The sequence below is a fragment of the Rhincodon typus genome, chromosome 30 (genome assembly GCF_021869965.1).
Source record: "Rhincodon typus isolate 14 chromosome 30, sRhiTyp1.1, whole genome shotgun sequence".
NCBI classification, from domain to species: Eukaryota; Metazoa; Chordata; class Chondrichthyes; order Orectolobiformes; family Rhincodontidae; genus Rhincodon; species Rhincodon typus.
The window spans coordinates 29,095,476-29,117,563 of record NC_063361.1 but is presented as its reverse complement, the minus strand read 5'-3'; the positions used below and the strand labels follow the sequence as shown (position 1 = coordinate 29,117,563).

Genomic DNA, 22,088 nt, shown 5'->3' with positions numbered 1-22,088 from the left:
CCAGTACATTAAAACTATCTACAGTGTAGACACACTTTGTGCACAATGTGGTCAACTTACAAGGGCCTGGTTTTGTCATTTTGAAGTTGCAGCCAAGTCTGTAATCAAGCCAAACTGCACAGAACAACCTCCTGTGTGATTATTCTCTGCTGTAAATGAATATAAACAGTCAGTGTGCAACAGGGCACAGTGTACCTGCATTGTGAAGGATCATGAACTGTTTTGATCTCTCACTCACCTGGATGCATAATGGTCAGTTTCCACTTTTTCTCCGCCCTGTACTCCCTAAACCCCCTCTCCCTCCACACCCCAGACCCCACCGAACTGGGGAACTCTTATCAAAGTAATTCAAGCAGTCCCTCCTGTGCCAGATCACCATCAGTACTCTGTGACCTTCCCACTCTCAGATGCATTCCTTCACAACATCTCGGGTCTGTTGGATGCACACACCTTTTCCTGAAATGACACCCCTTTAAAAAACAGCGCAGCAGGACCAGTCAGACCAAGTTTATAACTGAAACAAAAAGGAACATGCAACAAGGTGGGAAGGATAAAGGGAGGGGGGGTGTGTGCATGTACGAGAGTGAGCGCAAAAGAATGTACACACTCCATGGAGCATGAAGTCACATTGCTCAAGTTTCGCACTGCGTGGAATCTACTGAGGTTTCACACCGACCATAAGAAGTGCCCAAAATGTTCCAGAAAATGCTCCCAACTCCACCCTCCAGCACTTGTTAAACCTGCAGCTAATTAACATGTTCAGCACAATTGTTCTCCCCCTCTCTAAATATTTAATTAACCCAGCGGTTACAGCAGAAATAACCTTTTGTATTTCAGTCCCTTATTTGCAGAGATCAGACCTGCACCAGTGGCTGATTAAACTAATTCCTGTGCAAGTGAGCGACAAGCAGCCCCGGATCATCACAATATCAGCAAATTGGCCAAAACATAAAACCTTGTTTTTGTCAAGAACTTCTCTTGTCTTCTGAAAGCACAGAGGAGTCTGCCAGGGCTGCCACTCAATTGCCACATCCTAGTTAAGGAAAGCTAGCAACCTGTTCGACAACTGTGAACAACATAACGAACCTCACCACTAATGACCTAACTAGGTACATTTCTCAGCAGAAAGCATGAATCAAGAACAGGCAGCTGACACCAACCTCAGTCAATCTAAGGATAGCGATTATGTAGCTTTAGGCTGCGAAGATAAACAGAAACCCAGAGTAGCACAAGTCCTAATAATCGAATTCAGTAACAAAAACAGAAATTGCTGGAAAAGCTCAGCAAGACGGGCAGCATCTCAGAATCCCTACAGTGAGAAAATAGGCCATTCAGTCTATACCAATCCTCCAAGGAGCATCCACCCCCTACCCTATCCCTGCATTTCCCACCCTAGACACCGTGGGCAATTTAACATGGCCAATCCACCTACCCTGCACATCTTTGGACTGTGGGAGGAAACCCACACAGACACAGGGAGAACGTGCCCGAGGCTGGAATCAAATCCGGGTCCCCGGTGCTGTGAAGCAGCAGTGCTAACCACTAAGCCACCGCACTGCCCACCTGTACCGTCATCAGTGCAGAGAAATCAGACTAAGTGTTTCGGGTCCAGTGACCCTTCCTCAGAACGTTAGGACTGCACGCTATGGGTACTGACTACCCACTTTGCCAAAAGTGCACCATTAAAACACTTGTAGGTCTCCCCCAAACTATAGTAGCTCAAAGCACAATTACACCTTCCTGGAAGCACCATTTGTAGGGACTGTAATCAGGTCAGCCAAGTGGATCTCACAGAATATGAGTTCTCTGATCCAATCAGGGAGCCCTGGCTGACAGATACAAACAGGAGTGTCAGAGGTTCTGTTCACTCCGAAAGCTGGCTCCAAGGAAGCTGGATCAGTGTCAAGTACAATGCATGTGTAAATAAAGGGTGACTAGGTGATGGGACACTGGCCTCTGCGAAGTTATTTCACCATTCAGACTGGAATTTGGTCTGTCATGATTAACTACCGGAATGTCTGATGCCTTTGTAGTTTTATAGGTTCCAAAAAAAAAGTCACATTGACTTGAGTCAGCTGGTAGCAAGCTTATCAAAACAGGTAGGGGTGGGTTGGAGGGAAGAATTGAGAATCCCCCTAAACTGTCCCCACACCACCCATCCAAACCAGGTGAACACACAATTTGGTCAAGATTCTAGTACAAGCCTGAGCATCTGTTGCTCTGTAAGAAATGCAATCTCTCTGGTAACATCAATCTTGAGACACTTGCTTGTTCAGCAGAAGGATAAGATCACGTGACATTATTCTAAGAGCAAGGGATGGTTCCAGACTCTATTCAACATCGTTTTCACAGATGTTTCTTTGTGCATATGGTTTATCCATGCTTATTTGCAAATCCCGCTTTCTCTTCCCTATCTCTGCAATCTCCTCCAGAACCCTCCCAAGATATTTGTGCTCCTCGAGTTCCAGTCTCTCTTGTACCATCAATATTAATTATTCCAACACTGCTTGCCACAACTTGGAACTGGCTATGTATCTTTAAGATGCTACTTAAAACCTCCTTCCTTGCCCAAGCTTTTGGTTACATCTCTCCATACTTTGTTTTATAATGTTCCTGTGAAGAGACTTGGGAAGTTTCATTACATTAAAAAGGGATTGTACAATTGTTGGTATTGTCTTAAATACACAAAGTTTTTACCCTTGCTATCAAATCCTTTCATTGCGCCCCATTTCAGTAATGGCCCACACAAATTCTAGCCTCTTGTGCATCCCTAATTTTCCACTCTCCATCATTAACAGCCAAATCTAGACCTTAAGCTCTGCAAGTGCATCATTAGCTTCTATGTCCTTTTCCTGTTTTCAGACTTTCCTTAAAGCCAATCTCTTTGATCACATGATCAGCACAACTCCACATCGAACCCTTTTCTGACAACTTTCATTCTCACGACATGGTTTGGGACACAACACGGTAGGTACAAGAGTAAAAGAAGGCCATTCAACTCAGAGTCAGCTCCACCATTCGATGAGATTGTGGTTGTTGAAGTCCTTGGCGACATCCCGGTAAACTTTGCTGGACGAGTGATCTAGACGCCGACAGTAAAGCTCTGGTGAGACGAATTCAAATCCTGTGGTAACAGGTAGCAGATTTTAAATTCAATTACTAAATCTGAAGTGCAAAGCTGGTCTCAGTAATGGTGACTATGAAGCAATCAAATCACTGCTTAAAAACCCATCTGGTTCACTAATGCCCTTTTGGGAAGTCAATCTGCTAGCCTTACCTGGTCTGGACTACATGTGACTCCAGACCCTGAGCAATGTGCTTTACTCTTAAGCCCCCTCTTAATGAGCCACTGAGGCCTTCAGAGCAATTCAGGATGAACAACAAAGGCCAGCCTTGCCAGTGACACCTACATACCCAAAATCAAAATTTTCCATTGATGTATTTTTTAGTCAGTGATGGCTTATACAACATGCCTCAGACAGGGTAGCAAAGACCAACACCTGGCAGCTCTTTGCAGAACTTAGATGCATCTCTGGAAAAGGAGAAGACACCAACAGACGGCTGTGAAAGAAAACTATTCTGCAAAGTAATACATGGATCTGGGACCTCCCGGAGCTCATTTAGCCTCCCGTAGTTAGGACAGGAATGTTTAAAAAAAAAGGATTCATAAAATGATTCCAGATTCCCATTTCTACATTAGGGTGGGAACATTAGAAGAGGCAGAGTTGTGCTGGGGTTGGCAGAAAGAGAAGGGTGTTGAGGGTACACAGTGAAGTAGACTTTCTACTATGCCAAGCAATGCTTGAATAAAAAAACTGAGTTGCTTAAAACAGGTTCAAGAAAGAATGAACTAGGAGCAGGAACAGTCATGTCAGCCCTTCAAGCCATTTATTACCATCATTGCTGATATCATCTTGGTGTCAACTTCACTTTCCTATCCATACCTCAGAACCCTTTAACCCATTATTAATTAATTATGTCTATTTCCTCCTTAAATTTACCAATGTCTCAACATCTTCCACACTCTGGGGTAGTGAATTCCTCTGATTCATGAACCTTTGAGAGAAGTCATTTCTCATTCGCTTTAAACCTGCCACCCCTTTGCCTACAACTATGACCCCTCGTTCTAGATTGCCCCACAAGGGGGAATATCTGCTCTACTACCACACGGTCAATCCTCTTTAGCATGTTGCATACCCAAATTAGATCTCTTCTCATTCTTCTAAACTCTCGCGAGCATAGGCCTGAACTGCTTAATCTCTCCTCATAAGACAAGCCTTTCATCTCTGGAACCGAATTAGAACTAGTGAACTAAATCTTATCAAGTCGGGTTTGTAAATCTTTCAAGTAACATTCATTGCAAAAGTACACCTGCACAAAACATATTATGGCAGTTCAATCATTTCTATTGTGTTTCTCTATTTTAGTTAATCTTTTATAGGGTGTACAATGAATTAATGATAACAGAGGGAAAAAAACTTCCTCTAATGACATTATTGCTTGCAGTATGTAGCCAGATGTGTAGCTTTTTAATAAAACCACAACATAGTTTCTGTTTGGGTGTGGGACAAGAATACAACAGCAACGAATGCGAGCAGTTTAAGATATCAGTTGAAGAAGCTTTAAGTGAGGAAGCTGAGTGTGGGGGTGGGTCTACCGCAAGCTCAAAAAAGGTTATTTATCAATTTTAAAATGGTGCTGAATCGAAATTCTACAGGTCGACTGCATTTAACCCAGTCAAAACCAAGGAAGATTCAAAGAAACTTAGACTGAAACTGAAATGAACAGCACCATTCAGCCTTGGCCTATCTCCAGAAAGGAGGGTGCGAGTTGTAGTGAGAAAGCATCTGGAGGAGGTAGGGAGTAGTGCACTGTGGATGATAGTTCAGTGCTTTATTGTAACTAGGGTACCGCTGGCCTGTAGCAGATTTCTGAGGCAATTTCCCCCAAACTGTTTGAATGTTTAGCACAACGAAGAAATATTAGATAGCAATTAACCCTGGGCTTTTCTTAGAAATTTCTAAGAGCTAGTTTGATGGAGTACATCCCACTTTCCCCTCAGCAGAAAAAAAATGCAGAGTGAAACCGAAAAAGAGAAACAAAAGTTTGTTTTCTTGTAAATAATTGCCTACGAGTTTGGAACTTACGCTGAATTCAGTGCATGTTCCTTGTATATCATATTGTGTAGCCAGACGCTGCTACAAGAGAGAAAGATAATGTCTAGTTCTGGGTGGATAGGAAAGTGGAGGTGAAGGCACAATCAACTACACTCTTACCAAACAGCAGAGGTTGCAAAGGCTTATTTCTTCCCCTAATTCTTGTGCTCTTGCACCATTGACACCCTAATTCATGTGTTCTTGGTTTCCAGGCTGAGCTATTCCAAAGCTCTCTCAGCCAGCAGCGCATCCTTCTTACTCAGAAGATTTAAACTTATCCAAAATATCGCTCACCCATCCCACGCATTTTCTAACTCAACATCACATATGTGCTTGCCGAATATTTAACTATAGTCCCTCACCACCTTCAGTCTCTGTCTCATCACAAATCCTCCACTCTTCAAGTGCATTCCTCCTCTTTTCTCCCTGCCACCATGAAGGACATATATTTGGCCATGTGCGCACAACGTTGAGCAAGTTTCCCCTATCCCCTTCCACGTTTAAAACCCCTCAACTGATTAGGTCACTTTTAAAGATCATGGAACATTTTCCCTACCTCAAAGAACTATTTGGATGCACGTTGTTAAAAAGAAAACTTAAGAACAATGGCACAGTTCTTCAAGTGAAGGCTGATCACTTTGTGGAACGAGCTCAACACGAGAGATTGAAAACAAATATTAACACATGTAATTCCCACCCCAGTTGTCTAAGAAGCAAACATTACTGTCTGGCTAAGACCAACTAATTTGGCATCGACCAAGAATTGAAGCTGGGATCTTCTCATGCTGCATGGCTTATTCCATGTTGGCAGTGAGGCCTGTTTATATTTTATCATCTATAATTCCGCAGAAATATTTATCTATTGATAGTCATAAAAGGGTGTCAATGTCACAATGAACCTGCCTCTAGGGTTTCTCTTCCATTTAAGCTTTTAGAACTATGAATTGGGTGTTCTGTCTATGCCAGTGGCAATGTGGTAGCTTGGTTTGTTTAATGAGTTTATTGGACTCATTGGAACAAAAGGAGTACTCCATAAACTTATTTCATATTGTAAATAAAAGAAAGGGCACTTACCAAGGGTGTGACACAAGCAACATCTGATAACAAACTTTAACAATGGAAGGTTTATAGTCATCTGACTCAAATCATGAGAATACATTAGACATAATACTATTCTGCCCATCTATGCTGTCTCAGAGTCAGCAGATATGCCAAGATTTGTCTCACTACTGCTATTTAGTACCATGCTTCAGTGAGTATAATTCTTGTTTGTGCATTAACAAGGAGAGGTAGCAAGAGAAGATTATCAGCATAATTTAACCAAAATATCAAACAATCACATGCATTCCTGGCACTGGGTTTACAGCACTGCCCCAAGGAGAGGGCTAAAGATGGCACAGAGATAGCACAACACAATTAACTACATGATGGAAACAACTGCTCCATTAACTGAAATAGCTGATCAAGAGATTCTAAAAATCTCAAAAAAGGTACAATAACCCTACACAGCTTGCAAATCATTCCGATAACACTAACTTTACTGGAGATTGAAGCTTAAATACAGAAGTGACCACCAGAAACATTAAGGATGCCATATCTTGGCTGCCATTCTGAAAATGGGTATTTTGGATTTTATACAGTACACTTACAAACCATCACCATCTCTTGCATTTACTGTCACATCTTACACGGAGGGAAACAGGGTAATAAACATCTTGGGGTTCAGTGGGGTAGGTGTGGAAAAGCTGTGCTTGTAAGAGAGGTGTCCAAGTGTACAGCCCAAAGATACAGGATAGTTAATAATAAATCCAATAGGGAATTCAAGAGAAACGGTTTACCCAGGAAATTAAACCAAAATATGAAATACACTAGTGCTTTTGTGGCACAGTGGTTGAGTCCCTCCCTCTCAGTCGGAAGACTCCGGTTCAAGTCCTGCCTGCTCTGGAGGTACGTCATAAGACAATAAAACAAGTTGATTAAAAATATGTAGACAACACGGTGCCACTGGGATCAGCTGAGGTAAATAGAGGGATTCATTTATTTTCTGATTGTTTTCTTTCTACCAAGACTGTACCAATGGTTTAGACCAATCACACTTCTACAATGTGCTAAATTAGGCAAGTGAAATAATTCTTCTCATAATTCGTTCACAGAATCTGGGCATCCCTGACCAGGATTTATAGCCCCTTCTCTTGAACTGCCTTTTGCCCGTGCAGCAGTTTTCCAGCCACACGTGAACCAGGCAGGACTAGGTTGGCAGATTTCCTTCCTTAAAAGGCAGAATCAAATAGATTTGACGCAATGTAACAGTCACCTACATTCCCGAATGAACCAAAGTTAACTTCCCGAGGTGGCATAGAATCCCTACGGCACAGGTAGAGGCCACTCAGCCCATAGAATCTGTACCAACCCTCCAAACAGCATCCCACCCAGGCACACACTATCACCGTAACTCCGCATTTACCATGGCTAATCCACTTGCTCTGCACATCTCTAGTCACGACGGGGCAATTTGGCACGGCCATTGCATCCAACCTGCACGTCTTTGGACTGTGGGAGGAAACTGGAGACCCTGGCAACAAACCACTCAGACACAGAGAGAAGGTGCAGACTCCACACAGACAGACAGTTGCCCAATGCTGGAATTTAACCCAGGTCCCTGGCACTGTGAGGCAAAAGTGGTAACCATTGAGTCACTGTGTTGTCCATTGCAATTGTGAACTCGTGACTCCCAACCACTGGTTCAAGTCTCTAGAAGGCTAACCTAGCAAGACTCCAACACTACAGAGCACTGTAAACTGCAACAGTGTACTTCACTCGAAACACCAAACTATAAATGGGGCAGATGGTGCAGCAAGCAAGGTGGAAAGGGATAGTATACGTTAGTAGGACAAAATGACATAAGATGGGAGGAGATTACATCGGAACAAACACCAGTGTAGATCATTTCAGGCGTATGGCCACATATCCGTTTTTTTTCAAACAAAGTGGAAGATTCCGCAAACATCAATCCAGAGATCTTACAGGAACCTAGTCAGTTAATAACACTGGTTCAAAATTACACAGCCTCACTGGAAACTGCAGAATGAAAATCTGAATCACTGAAGAGAGATAATGAATGCCCACTGAAAGACATTTGGAACCCAGTTCTGCCAGGGAGTTTATAAATAGACTTTATACGCATTCTCCCTCTCTTCATTGGAGAAAGCAGACATGAAAAACTCCCACTCCATCAGCCCAAGGTATTTGTTTAGTTCACTAAAATATTCCTCACGTAAATTACTGCTTTGCACAGCACTGAACTAATACTTCAGGCTTCACATAACATTATCCCAGGCTTTATCCCACTCCTCCCATGCTCCCTCAGTGTTCCTGAAGGTTCCAATTCCTGTTGGGACACAGTTCCTAAGGCAGCATTACCCCCTCCAACAGCACATCGCATGTGCTTCGTATCATCTAGTGGCAAGGTCTTACAGGGAAAGGCCAGCTGGCCAGAGTCAACCTCGGGAGCATTTAGGAACTAATCAAGGGGTGCTTATGGCACATGGGTAATGTCCCTACCTCTAAGGCAGGGGGCCTGGGTTCAAGACCCACCTGTTCCAGGAGATGTGTAATAACATTCTGAACAGGATGGTTAGAAAATACTGTAAAGAGCTATTCAGTTGTTAATACCATCACAGTTAAGCTTGACAAGTTCCAATTATCACACAACTACACTACTTATTCGTCATAGTTCGAGACCAATTGTAGAACCCAGAAAAAAAAACGATCAACTAATGTAACACACACCAGGGATTGAATTATAGGAAGCCTTTTGTTCTTGTATAGCACTGGACTACAACATACTGTGCCTTTGAGCACTAAGTCACTGGGGAAAAACTGAAAAATGAAAAACTTTTAAGATCAAAGATGCACGGACAGAATAAGCACATATTTCAGAACGTCAATAAGCTGTGTTTAAAATAAGAAAATCTGTGAGATCCACTAGACAGAGGCTTCAGTGAAATCTCAATAAAACAACTAACATGGCCTGGCTAACAAAGCAAATCATTTCACTGTATTTTATATTCACCAACGTTTAGAAGAATGACAGGATCTGATTAAAATGTATAAAATTCTAACAGGGCTGGACAGACAAGTTGCAAAGAGGATGCTCCCCCTGGTTGGAGAGGTCTAGAACTAGGGGTCAAACTCAAGGGATGGGGTAGGCCATTTAAGACTGAGATGAGGAAACATTTCTTCACTCAGTGGTTAGCGTATAAAATTCTACATAAAAGCAAGTTGTGGAGATTGGGTCAGAGTATCTCCAAGAAAGAGTGATAATATTTCTAGATATTAAAGGCATCAAGGGATATAGAGAGAAAGCAGGGATACAGCATTGAGAGACAGTATCAGTCAAGATCATATGAAATGACAGAGAAGGATCAAAATACATAAAAACCTATTCCTGTTCCTACTTGTAGGTTTACACAAAACGAAGGATCAGATACGAAGTACAACAAGAACGGTCAGGAGCTAATGGAAGAAATACCGAATGTGGAGACGTGCAAGAGGAGCAGAGCTCCAGAAAACCGCTGCAACAAGGGAAAGTTTTTGGATGGAGATGGTGGGGCTAGTATACACACAGGAGCTCAATCTAAATCCACAGAATGGAAGATGATTCTTCTGGAGAATTCTATGGATAGAAGTTTCTATTTCTGGGGATAGACTGGCCACTAATGTCCACTATAAACCCACTGACTCCCACAGTTACATGGACAATACATCCTCATTCCCCTGCTGCCCATAAAGACTCTATTCCATTCTCCGAGTTCCTCTGTCTCCATCACATATATTTGGATGATACCAACTTTGACAAGAGAGCCTCCAAAATGGCCACCTTCTTCCTCAACTGAGGATTCCCTCACACCGTTGTTGACAGGGCCCTCAACAGAGTCTAACCCGTCTGCCGCACTTTGGCCCTCATCTCCTCTCTTCCCTCCAGCAACAGAGATAGGGTTACCTACCATCCCACCAGCATCCAAATCCAGAAGATCAAACGCCATTTCTGCCCCATCTAGCGAGATGCCACCACCAGACACATATTCCCCTCCCCTCTCTTGTTCACCTTCAACAAGGCCTATTCCCTCCTGGACCCCCTGGTCCACTCTTCCTTCATTCCCAACAACTCCTACAGCCCTACAACGCCTTCCCTGCAATCGCTGAAGGTGTAACACCTGCCCATTTACCTCCTCCCTTCTCAGTATCCAAGGGCCTAAACTTACCTCCCAGGTGAAGCAACACTTCACCTGCACTTCCCAGAATCTAGTCCTACTGCAGTCGCTGCTCACAATGTGGTCTCCTCTACATTGGGGAAATGAAGCATAGACTGGGTGACCACTTTGCAGAATACCAACGTTCTGCCTGCAAAAAAAAAAAGACCCTGAGCTTCCAGTTGCCTGCCACTTGAACACACCACCTTGTTCCCTGGTCAATATCTGTGTCTCAGGCTTGTTGCAGTGTTCCAGCAAAGCTCAGCGTAAGCACCTCATTTTCCGCTTGGGGACTCTGCAGCCTTCTGGACTCAATATCAAGTTCAATAACTTTAGGGCTTGAACTCTACATCCTAGTCCCCAACCCCACACACCAGGCCTTGTTATCACATAGTCTGCTATCACACACAACCTATCGTTAGCCATAAACAGTCCCCTTTAATAGCTAATTACCCTCCTAGCCAGATCGTTATCTACTATTTTGCTTGTCCAACTGTTTTTCTCTCTCTTTGGGCTCTATCCTCACCTATCATCTACTTCTTACCCCTTTCCCCGGCCCTAACTTCTGCATTTAAAGTGACATTTCCCTAGCTACCATCAGTTCTAAGAAAGGGTCACCAGATCCTAAACGTTAAATCCGACTTCTCTTCACAGATGCTGCCAGGCCTGCTGAGCTTTTCCAGCAATTTCTGTTTTTGTTTGACTTACAGCATCTGCAGTTCTTTTGTTTTTTTCAAAAGGAATGGAAGAGGATGATGAGTGTAATACAGCAAGACTACAGAGCCATTAGCAATTAGTCAAATGGTGACAGAGGAGCAAGTGGAAGCTGACACGAAACTTCAGTCATACTAAGTGCCCCAGGCATGAAACAATGTCAGGAGGACTGACATGTTCCAGCTTCTCATACCTGCTCTGCGATTCAATGAGACTGTGACTGATTTACGTCCACCTTGGCTCCATAACCTTGTGGAATGAAAATATGTCAGGGATGCTGACACTGCTCATTGCTGGATTTATTTCCAGCAGGAAGGGAACTCTTTTTGCAAACTGTTGGCTTTTGGAACATGTGCAACATTGGCAAGGTCTGCAGCTACTGCCCAATCCTAAGTGCCTTAAGGTGGTGGCGACAATTGAAGGGGCAGTTAAGAGTCAACCAGCCTGGTTGTGGGTCTGCATTCACATGTGGTTGTGACCAGGCAAAGGTTGCCAGATGTTCTGTTCTGAAGAACACTGGTGGTCCATCTGGGCTTTTTACCCCCCCACACAAATCTGATAGTTTGTCCTAGTCCTAATACCATAGATTGCAGCATATATGTTAACCGTCGATGCTTCTGACAATTGTTCCGAAAACAAGAGACAACTTGTACACAAGAGTATAAAACGTGAAATGCCAACGTGGGTGGGTTGTGGTTTTGAAAAGTGCGAAGAACATAACCAGTAAGTCACGTTAATATGGCACAGTAAATTGAATAAATTATCCAACAATATCTTTCAACACACAATGAAGGAGTTTAAAATACCACCAAATTTGTTATAGTCAGCATCTGATGCAAGGAGTTCAAATTCGTTCTGAGTCACTTTAGCTATAGCATTGTTGTAGGATCTCTCTCTCGATCAGATGCGGTGCTTTTGGTTTCAGAATCATTCTCCCACACAAATCATCGTCCCTCCATCCAGTCCATTGTATATTCTGTACTTATTGAAATGATCTGATGACTGTTTGTGTATTAATAACGTCTCATCTGATGATAAAACCACACCAGAGGTGGTCCGTAGCAGCACACTTATTTCCATACTTTAAGGAAGTTTTCTCATTTGTCAACCATTCACCTATTCCACCCAGCATTCATCCTTGAATGGCTGCACCATCCAATGGCATTAGGCCCCTGGTATAAAGGCGATTTGGAGATTATTTCTCAGTGGTACCTCTCTGTTTCATCTGTTGGATGGGGGTCTGAACGTTCCCCACAATAATAAAACTGAGTTGTTTCCCTAGACCACTGGGATGCCTAGCCCACACATTATAAATCCATTACGTCATAGCATTCTCTTTCATTCAATCACCGTCCCAAATGTGGACAATAGTTCCTGCAGGAGACTTGATTTTTGGCACGGTTTGCCATTTAGAAATCACCATGTGCTTTAATTTCATTCTTTCAGCCATCCAGGCCTGTATTGGTCTTCTCATCCTGTCATTCACACCTTACTCCCCAACCAGTCATTGGACATATTGAACTGCATGAGAATTTCATTGTTATCCATGTACTTGTAAAGGTACTCGTGCTTTTGCCACAGTTAGTGAAGGATCACTAGAAACTGGCCATTTTGACAGTGAGATCATTGGTTACCTCTGAACAATTTTAATGCTGTGTTGTAAAACCAGACATTTCTGTCCCCCCCCACCTTAAAGTGACTGAACAAACCCAGCTGTTGCTCTGAACTCAAGGTTCGATTCGCCCCACTTAAAATGAATATACATGCACTTCATTTCTGGTAACAACGAAACGATTCTGACAATTCGAGGACCAGTTCTGATTCATGCTTCTCAAGGTTCAGCCAATAGCTGGTTCCCATCCTCTTTGGAAAAAGGGCTCCCCACATTCTCATACCAGTTTGTCCACAAACATCAAATTCCCTCACTGCAGCACAGCAATTTGATGAGTTAATAAATGTTATGACTTTTAGGTTGAAACCAGCTCTGTGCTTTATATATTTTGTTGGAAGACTGTCATTTTGCAAGCAAGGTCTGTCCTACATGGATGTGTGTTAAGCTCCCAAGAACTTTTCCATATCACTGGCTTGATCGTATGCACCCAGTCACAAAGGTCCAGTGACCCTTCTTCAGAAGAGTTAACTCTGCTTTCTCTCTCCAGATGCTACCAGACATCTGGAGTTTTTCCAGTAATTTCTGCTTTTGTTTCTGATTTCCAGCATCCACAGTGTTTTGGTTTTTTTTTAAATTTACAAATAAACATGTATTTACAGAGTGGAAAATCAAAGCTGGTAATTAACAAGAACACAATATGTTGTGAATGAGGGGAGGTTTGACTTAAGTGTCAAATATATGCACGACAATTTCACAGCCTGAAAAAATGGGGTTTGTCTTATACTCTGCATTGACTTGTACATTATCACCGCAATGGGGTTTTTAAATGTGCTGAATTCATCTCTGCCTTGTCTGGATTACTAGTCCAGTAAAACTACTTCCATAATCAACCCCTTCTTATCCAAGAAGGTTAAGAAACAGCATTAGTATCAGAAGGTACTTTGTTTTGTAAACAGCAAAGAAAAAGGATATAGGAACTCATTTAATCCACAAATAATTTTGAAGGCAGAGCTACAGTAACAACCAAGGTCAGTAGCTGAAACCTAGCAGTGACTTGAAAAAGCAGTCAGTCAGTTTCAGGTTTCTCCTCCTCAGTTCTGAGGAAGTGTCACCGGACCCGAAACATTAACTTGGTTTTCTCCTCCACAGATGCTGCCAGACCTGCTGAGCTTTTCCAGCAGCTTTGTTTTTGTTCAGGTTTCTATGCTGTTCACTTACACAGAAGACAGTGGAGAAGTAGTCTCACAATTACTGACAGCATTCTTTTGATTTCCCACACAATGCCACAGGAGGAGTTATTTATCCTCGATCTTTCAGTACAATACCATATGACATTCATAAGATTCTAACATCCCGAGCAGTTTAAGGTGGCAGCTCACCACTTTCTTTAGCAATTAGGGATGGGTAATAAAAGCTAGCTGAATCAACGATGCCCTTATCCCATACACAAATTTTAAAAAGTGAAAAGATTACCTATTGATACCAATAACATGTTTCCGCCTGTTCTCCAATGTACCACTGTGCTATATTTAGACTGGATTGATACCAGAGTTGAAATTTCACCTGAATGATTTCCTCTCCCTTTGACGAGACATGGCATGACAATTATGTACGTGTTAACCCACTCAACTGCACACACTGTTGATACAGCCTGAACGTAGTTAAGCAGTGTATCATGGGAAATGGCAGGGATAGACTTGTGGAGAGAAGGAAAGAAGAGGATGTAAAGAGACAGAGAGAAAAGCACAGAGACAGAGGCACTGTGAGACACAGAATGTTAACAAGAAAGTAAAATACTGCAAATGACAACTAGATCTCTCATAAGAAATAACAAGGTGTCCAGCTGGATGAACACAGCAGGCCAAGCAGGAAGGCTGATGTTTTGGGCCTGAGGAAGGGTCTAGGCCCGAAACGTCAGCCTTCCTGCTCCTCCGATGCTGCTTGGCCTGCTGTGTTCATCCAGCTCTACACCTTGTTATTTCAGATTCTCCAGCATCTGCAGTTCCTACCATCTCTCATAAGAAATGCCAGTCTTAGAATCAAATTATCAGCTCTGGAATTCTAGCAAAAATAAATCAGGCAACAACTTTGGTTTTGTTTCATTTGAGTCAAAAGAGAATGAACAGAAATGCACAAAAGGTCATTGAAGGCTCACTCTAAACTCAAATCTATCTGGTTCTATCCAGGGCTCTGCTTTAAGGAAAATACACCACCATGCTGTAAGAGAGACTAGACATTGGCAAATTAACTTTGAGGAGTGAACGGGTATTGTGTGATGGCCACACAATGGGAAGCTCTGGGGCAGGTTGACAAACAGGGTTGCAACTGAAGAGCAATTCCATCACTGATCTTTCATTATATCCAGCTCTTTGTACAGATCAGTCATTAACAGACAGCGTGGAAGACAAGTACAGGTGAAATAAAAATCCCCAGCAGTTATGCAGCTCAGATAAAGCCAGCAGCTAATCAGCTGTTGCTCGCCCTCCTAACGCACTAGTGTAACTACGAAGATTACATCCTCTATTGTCCTTTCTCTCACACCCCTCTAAATTTTCAATGAGACAGCAATTTTCAAATATCTCCAATTGAAAATTCTCATCACAACGGTCTCAATCCTTCCACGGTGTAAGCCCTCTCCATCTATGGAACTACCTCCAACACCAAAACCTATCTGTCCCATACCTTCTTGATGCAGCATTTCATGAATCCCACTCCGGTTGTGTTATGCCTGAGGCACACTAGGATCCCATTTCCAGCCTAAGCTTTATGCCCTCTCAAGATCTTAATTAAATACACCCTCCTTGACAAAGAGTTCTTTTTAAGCCTTCCTTTCTCTTTGTTCCATCTTTGGCTTGGCATCTAGTTCTCGCACTTACGTTAAGAATCACAGATGTTCAATCACTTTGGAAGATGGATTGAGTGACCGGCACACACACACACACACACACACGAACAGTAAATGCGATCTATGCTACTGCATATAAACTTAATCCTGCCTTTATCAGTAGTGAATCATAGAAAATCATAGAATCATACAGTACTGGAAAAGGCTATTAAACACATCCATGCCTGTGCCAGCCTTTTGAGAGTGCTACCCAATTTGTTCTAATTCCATTCATTTTTTTCATTCATTCGTGGATGCTGGGTGTCACAATTTATTGCCCGTCACCAACTGCCTTGGAGAGGGTAGTAGTGAGGTGTCTTCTTGAATGGCTTCAGTCATGCCCTTTCATGTATCCCCACAGTCCTTAAGACTAATAAAAAGACTCTCAGCTTCCTTTTGATAATCACTGCTGGATCTGCCATCCCTTCAAGTAGCACATTCCACATCACAGCAAATCTCACATTTCCCCTCTGCTTCTTTCATCAATTATCTTAAATCTGCGCTGTCTGGATACAGAGCTTCCTGTCACTCAGAATGGTTTCTTAATTCTGACTGTCATTCTTTCAACTGGGAGATAAATATTCCTCTAATCTTCAAAGTTCTGAAGAAAAGTCATACCAGACTCAAAATGATGATTCGGTTTGTCTCAGCACAGATGTTGCACAAATCTGCTGAGATTATCCAGCATTTTCTGTTTTTGCTTTAAATTCCCAGCATCCATGATATTGTATTTATACCTGGCCAAGCTTTTAGGACAACAATAAAGCAGATAAAGCTATGGGTATACCGTTCTGGTAAAATCTAACATAGTGCAAGATGGAGAGAACACAAATCCTATTCACATATCACCCTGTGCTTACTGATCTCGATTCTGAAACAAAAACAGAAATTGCTGGAGAAAAGGGTCACTGGCCTCAAACTGCTAACTCCACAAATGCTGCCTGATCTGCTGAGTTCTCAAACTGCTAACTCCACAAATGCTGCCTGATCTGCTGAGTTCCTCCAGCAATTTCTGTTTTTGTTTCAGATTTCCAGCATCTGCAGTTCTTTGTTTCATATTAAATTCTAGTCTGCCAATAATTCTCTCTCAAAAATACTTATCCATGGCTTCAAATTCTTCAATTGTCTTTTCCCATCCCCATCGCTGTAACCTGCTCCACCCCTAAAATGAAGATCTGTGTTTCTCCAATTTGGTCTCTCGTGTATCCCTGATTAACATCGCTCCTCCATCAGCAGCTATTCCTTCACTTACCTCAGCCTCAAGTTCTCTCTGTAAATCTCTCTCTTCCTTTAAAATGCTCTGTAAAACCGAAGTCACTTGCAGCATTTTGTTAATATACACTAAAATCTCTTAACATGCCTCAGTTTCAAATATTGTTTGCTTATATTCCAGCAAAGCACCTCAAGAGGTTTTATGACATCAAAAGTTCTATATTAACAGAGGTTGCAGTACTAAGCTAGTGTTGCTACAAGGAACTTTCACTGCAAGATTAGATTGGCATTCAGATCGTCCCATGTTACATGCTCCAATGAGTAGCTCCCTCCTCCTCTGTCCCAGTTTCTTACAAACAGATGGCACAGAGGATGCTACAGGTTCTGCAGAACTGGGACTTTCAGGGAAATTACTAATAACAGATGTTCTGTTGTGCTCAAATCAATTAACAAACAAAACACAGGGTCTTCACTTACTCATAATTGCAACCCCTCTCACACCTCCCCTACACATGTACAACATTCACAGGAAGCGATGGGGGTTGGCAAAGGTACTCTTGAAGTACCTGCCCCACGTGTAACTGAGCCGGTGATAGCCAAATTGGTCTCCACAGTTACCTATGGTGGAAGAGTGTTACCCTCGTCTGCAAGGGACTGCTGATGATGACTAATGGACTATCAATCATTTATAAGAATCGAGTGGAACAGGATTCACCAGGTTTTATAGCTAGCGAGTCCTTTGGTGTGGTGGCAGAGAGAAAGCAGACGCTTTACACTGGCGTAGGCTGCATGCAAAACGCAGCTGCTTCCCCAGGAGCACAAGTGACATCATGCAAAGGTGAAGAGATCGAGGAAGATCCCATAAGTAGGCGGGAGCAGCCTACAAGACACGAAACCATGAATGACGTTTTAATAATTCTTTAAGGCATCAGTACTGGTGTAACGTGGAAGCACAGCAATCATACTGTGCACAGTAAGATCCCACATACAACAAAGTGAATACAGGCATAATCTGCATTCAGCATCAGTTAAAGGGTGGCTATTGATCTGGACATTGGGAAGCAATCCCTGCACTCTTAGGAACAGTGCTTTTAGGCCCATCCTAATGCACAATGGGCCTTGGTTTAACACCTTGTCAGTGGTGCTGTCTTTCAGACAGGACTGAGTGAGGGTTGCATTACAATGGAGGAGCGTCGACTTGAATTACATGCCCATATCTTCTGCTTCATTGGGTCTAATTCCCATTTCTGATATTTTTATTTCAGAAGGTATTTACTGTAAACTCTGCTGCAGAATGTAGGCTGCACTGCAAACCCCTGTAGGATAACCAACCTACAAGAATAAGTCATTTATTGGGAATTAATTATAGAACTATCTAGGACACTGACCCACAGCTCGACTCCAGACAGGTAGAGAGCTAATCTGAAAAGGAAACTGCCGCAAAGAATTTTTGATACAGTTATGGGAACAAAAAAAAGGAGATTAAATGTTAGAATCCTTCCAAAAGATATTTTTAAGAGAAATTAGCATTTCACATTTGATTCAAGTAAAGTAAACAATGTGTTCAGTAAACACTCCTCTGCCGAGATACACAGAATTAAGTTATTTGGAGTTAAAAGCCACAGAGTTTTACATTTGACGAGGAGTTTGAGAAAGTTGCAGATCGGCATTTCATAAAAGCATTTTAAGCTCACTAAGCATATACTTAAAAACAAAAGCGGCCTTGAAGCAAAAGCTGACAGATCCTTAACTCCTTCCTGAGACATTGCTGCACCTTGTGCACTACAAAGTCTGCTGTACTACAAAGTGTTCTTCCTGATAACAGAAAGGATTCAGCATTTCCCATTTACTGAATAATCTATGAATGTGGATCACACTGTTTGAAAATTCAGCTTTATGAATTTATGAGCTGTATTGACTGAACAAGCAGGAAGATTAACATTACTCGCATCAGAAGTTCTTTGTGATTTACCAAATGAACAGAAAATTGCTGCCTAACATGAATCCTCCCAATCAAGGGCCAAGTCCAATCACTAATGCTTTTTAAATTAAACAAAGAAGTTAATCATTGCTGGTTTGTGTGAACCTATTTTAGAGAAGGTTTTATCTCAGAAACACAAATGCCTCTCTTAATGGTCCGGGCAGTAAAAGGATTCCTGATGTACAGACTACTCCTCCCTTGACATTAAAATGTATTTGCACGCAGTTTCATCACAGGTCTTACCAGTGTCTTAAGGAAACCATCCAAGACCAAGCCACAAGACAGAATGCACCTGAAGTTTCTACATCACAATTAGCTGATGATTACTCTCTCCTGCTATATTGAATGTAGTCCCTGCCTAACATCACTGTGCCAGCAAAATCAACAAGGACTGTAGTGATTCAAAGAGGCAACCTCCAACCACCTCAACGTTAAACAGTGGGAAAAACAAATGCAGCCTTCCCAGACCTCATGAACAAGTGAGGTGGATGAAAAAAAAGGATTCAGCATGCCTACCACGTTACTGTTTAAAATGCAACAGAACCGGCTCAAGTGATGCTTCGAGATAGTAAGAACTGCCGACCCGATTTCTGAAGAAGGGTCCAGACCCGAAACGTCAGCTTTCCTGCTCCTCTGATGCTGCCTGGCCTGCTGTGTTCATCCAGCTCCACACTGCGTTATCAAGTGATGCTTCCTCCAGTTAAGTATGCCACTGTTCCATCAAAGGAAAGGACACAGGCTTTGACTACAGACACTGCACCAACACAGCAGGCATACTTATTCCAGTGTGACAAATGCCTGCACACAACTCCATGCATGGATTTGCAATTGCTCCAAAAATCACTTCTCCAAATAAAAAAAAGTAAAATATTGTAGGTACTGGGAATCTGAAATTAAAAACGAAGTGCTGGAGACATTTAGAAGATCTGGCAGTGTCTGTACAGACAGAAATAGAGTTAATATCAAGTCCAGTATGACAACACTTCTTCAACTCCACATCCTGGCTGTGGGCTGCCCCTGAAATCCAGGGAAGAATCATGCACATCAGTGATGTAAAACCTATTTCAGTCAGTTTGCATCAGGCAAACAACTCAGCCCGAATGTTGCCACGTATACTGCTGCAAACAGTGTCAAGAGCAGGACTTCACCAGGCAAGCCTCCTTTCAAATCTTAAGGAAAAGATTTGATCTTCCTCGGTGTCCAAAATGAATAATGATCAGTGGACTCAAAATACTTAAAGATCCAATTCAGTTAAACCAATGCCACGAGGACATACTGATCATCTCCGTCAAGGTGAACTTCAGCAGAACTATGGAGGACTGCAACCAGATAATTCCACATTACACACAGGCACGTGTACTTTCTGTGAACCTGATATCTACACCAGACAGCTACAGCAGAAGCGGCACAGACAAGTTGGGAATGGTCAAGACTGGAAGTAAGGTGAATTCAAATGATACAAGCAAATCCTTTTAATTAACCAACCATAAAAATCAAGATAATTAAGCACAATCCACTCTTGATCCAGTTTCCACATATGCCCCAAGTATCCATTGCAAAGTACGTGCATGGAGAACCTGACCATTCTTTGTTACTGGGATGTTTCAGCTAAACACAGCACCAGCATTGCTGGCTCCAACATGGGATGCAGTGGCAGAGTGGTAATGCCATAGGACTAGTAATCCAATGCCCCAGCCTAACATCCTGGAGACATGAGTTCAAATCTGACCACAGCAAGTGGTGAAATCTGAACTTGATGAAAATCTAGAATTAGAATTGTAATCAAATTGTCACAGTCACCCATATGGCTCACCACTCAGGGAAGGAAATCTGCCATCTTTACCAGGGTAGACCTACATATGACTCAGGCTCCTTACATTGTCTTTTAGCTGCCTTCAGAAATAACTTAGCAAGCTCAGTTGAAGTGTATTTAAGGATGGGCAAATTTAACACCGATCTTGCCAGCAATGTTCATTTTACGATTAGCCAGCACCGTACAGATCAGGAACTGAATGGAGGACCAGTCTATAAGGTAGATACATCCATTTGGCAGTCAATGTGGAGGTGGTGGGGGGGGGGGGGGGGATCAGATCTGAAGTCGCACTGCACCTGTTACACATCGGGAAGGCAGTCAATCCACTGCACCTAGGGTAACCTTATCATTCCTCCCCAGTTTATCAGGGGGAGGGGAAAGGGAAAGGGGCTGATGGGCGAGTGAAGTGGGGAACAGAAGCACCAGCCTGATGCGGCACGGAATACAAACTCAGCTCTGCACGTGTGGACACAAACCTCCCTCCCAACCCTTGACCCACTTTCTCGGATTCCTCTCCGTTCATCCCGCACAAAGCTCATCACTACAAAGCCTCACCGTTATACACGGCCGACAACTCCAACCTCCCCCACCCGCAGGTACAGCACTCACTGTTCCATAGCTTGGTGTTCAGTCCCATCCAGCCTCGTTACTCCGAGGGTCAGCGGCTCCCCATTGCCGTCCTCTTCCAACTTGACAAAGCCGGGTACCGTGGACCAATGTGTTCTGACCCTGTGCCAGCCGAGTTGCAGAAGCTCTGACTCAGATTGCTGCCAAGCACGCTAACAAGGTCCTTTTATCAAATAAACGCAGCAGCCCTCTCAAACAACCCCACAGCTTCTTCAGGCTCCAGGGAAATCCTACAGTTCGTGGGGGCGGGGGGGGAAGGAGCAGCAGATATTGGAAACCACTCCCAGAAGCAAAGAGGGAACCTCGAAGCTTGGCCACCTGCAAGTAGGTCAAAGCTGCAAACTCCGGTCCCTCTCTTTGCTTCCCCCCCCCCACCCCCCAACCTTGGGTGGGGTATGTGTGGAGCTGGAGGTTTCTGACTGCCCCAGTCCCGGGGTTTGAAAATTCCAGAGAAGCTCCTCTTCCAGCTCCAATAAGTGGGACACTCTCCGTCTTTCTTTTGGCGCAACCTCCACCAGCCACTTTTTGCCTCTTCCGCGTCCGCTCGCTCCTCAGGTTTTTTTTCCCCCTTCTCGACCTCGCCTCGTCCTGTCAATCAAACCGAACCCCCCCGTCCACGGATACAACAGCCAATGGGGCGAGGGAGACAATGTTTCAGCCAATGGGAAAGAACTATAGGTAGTCAGCCAATGGTAAAAGAGTTAACATGTTTCAGCCAATGGAGTGAGGGTTACAATGTTTCAGCCAATGGAGTGAGGGTTACAATGTTTCATCCAATGGGGAGAAGATTATAATGTTTTCAGCCAATGGAGTGAGGGTAACGACGTTTCAACCAAT

General features: G+C 43.1%; 1 protein-coding gene across 2 annotated transcripts in view; it reads right to left on the bottom strand.

Moving 5' to 3' along the window:
• osbpl7 (oxysterol binding protein-like 7) overlaps positions 1-21,846 on the bottom strand; it is a 74,771-nt gene extending 52,925 nt beyond the window's left edge. For both annotated transcript variants that reach the window (XM_048614584.1, XM_048614585.1), the window contains exon 1: positions 21,234-21,846. The gene's annotated coding sequence lies outside the window, so the exon portion shown is untranslated. The remainder of the gene's footprint in view (positions 1-21,233) is intronic.
• Between the last annotated feature and the right edge of the window lie 242 nt (positions 21,847-22,088).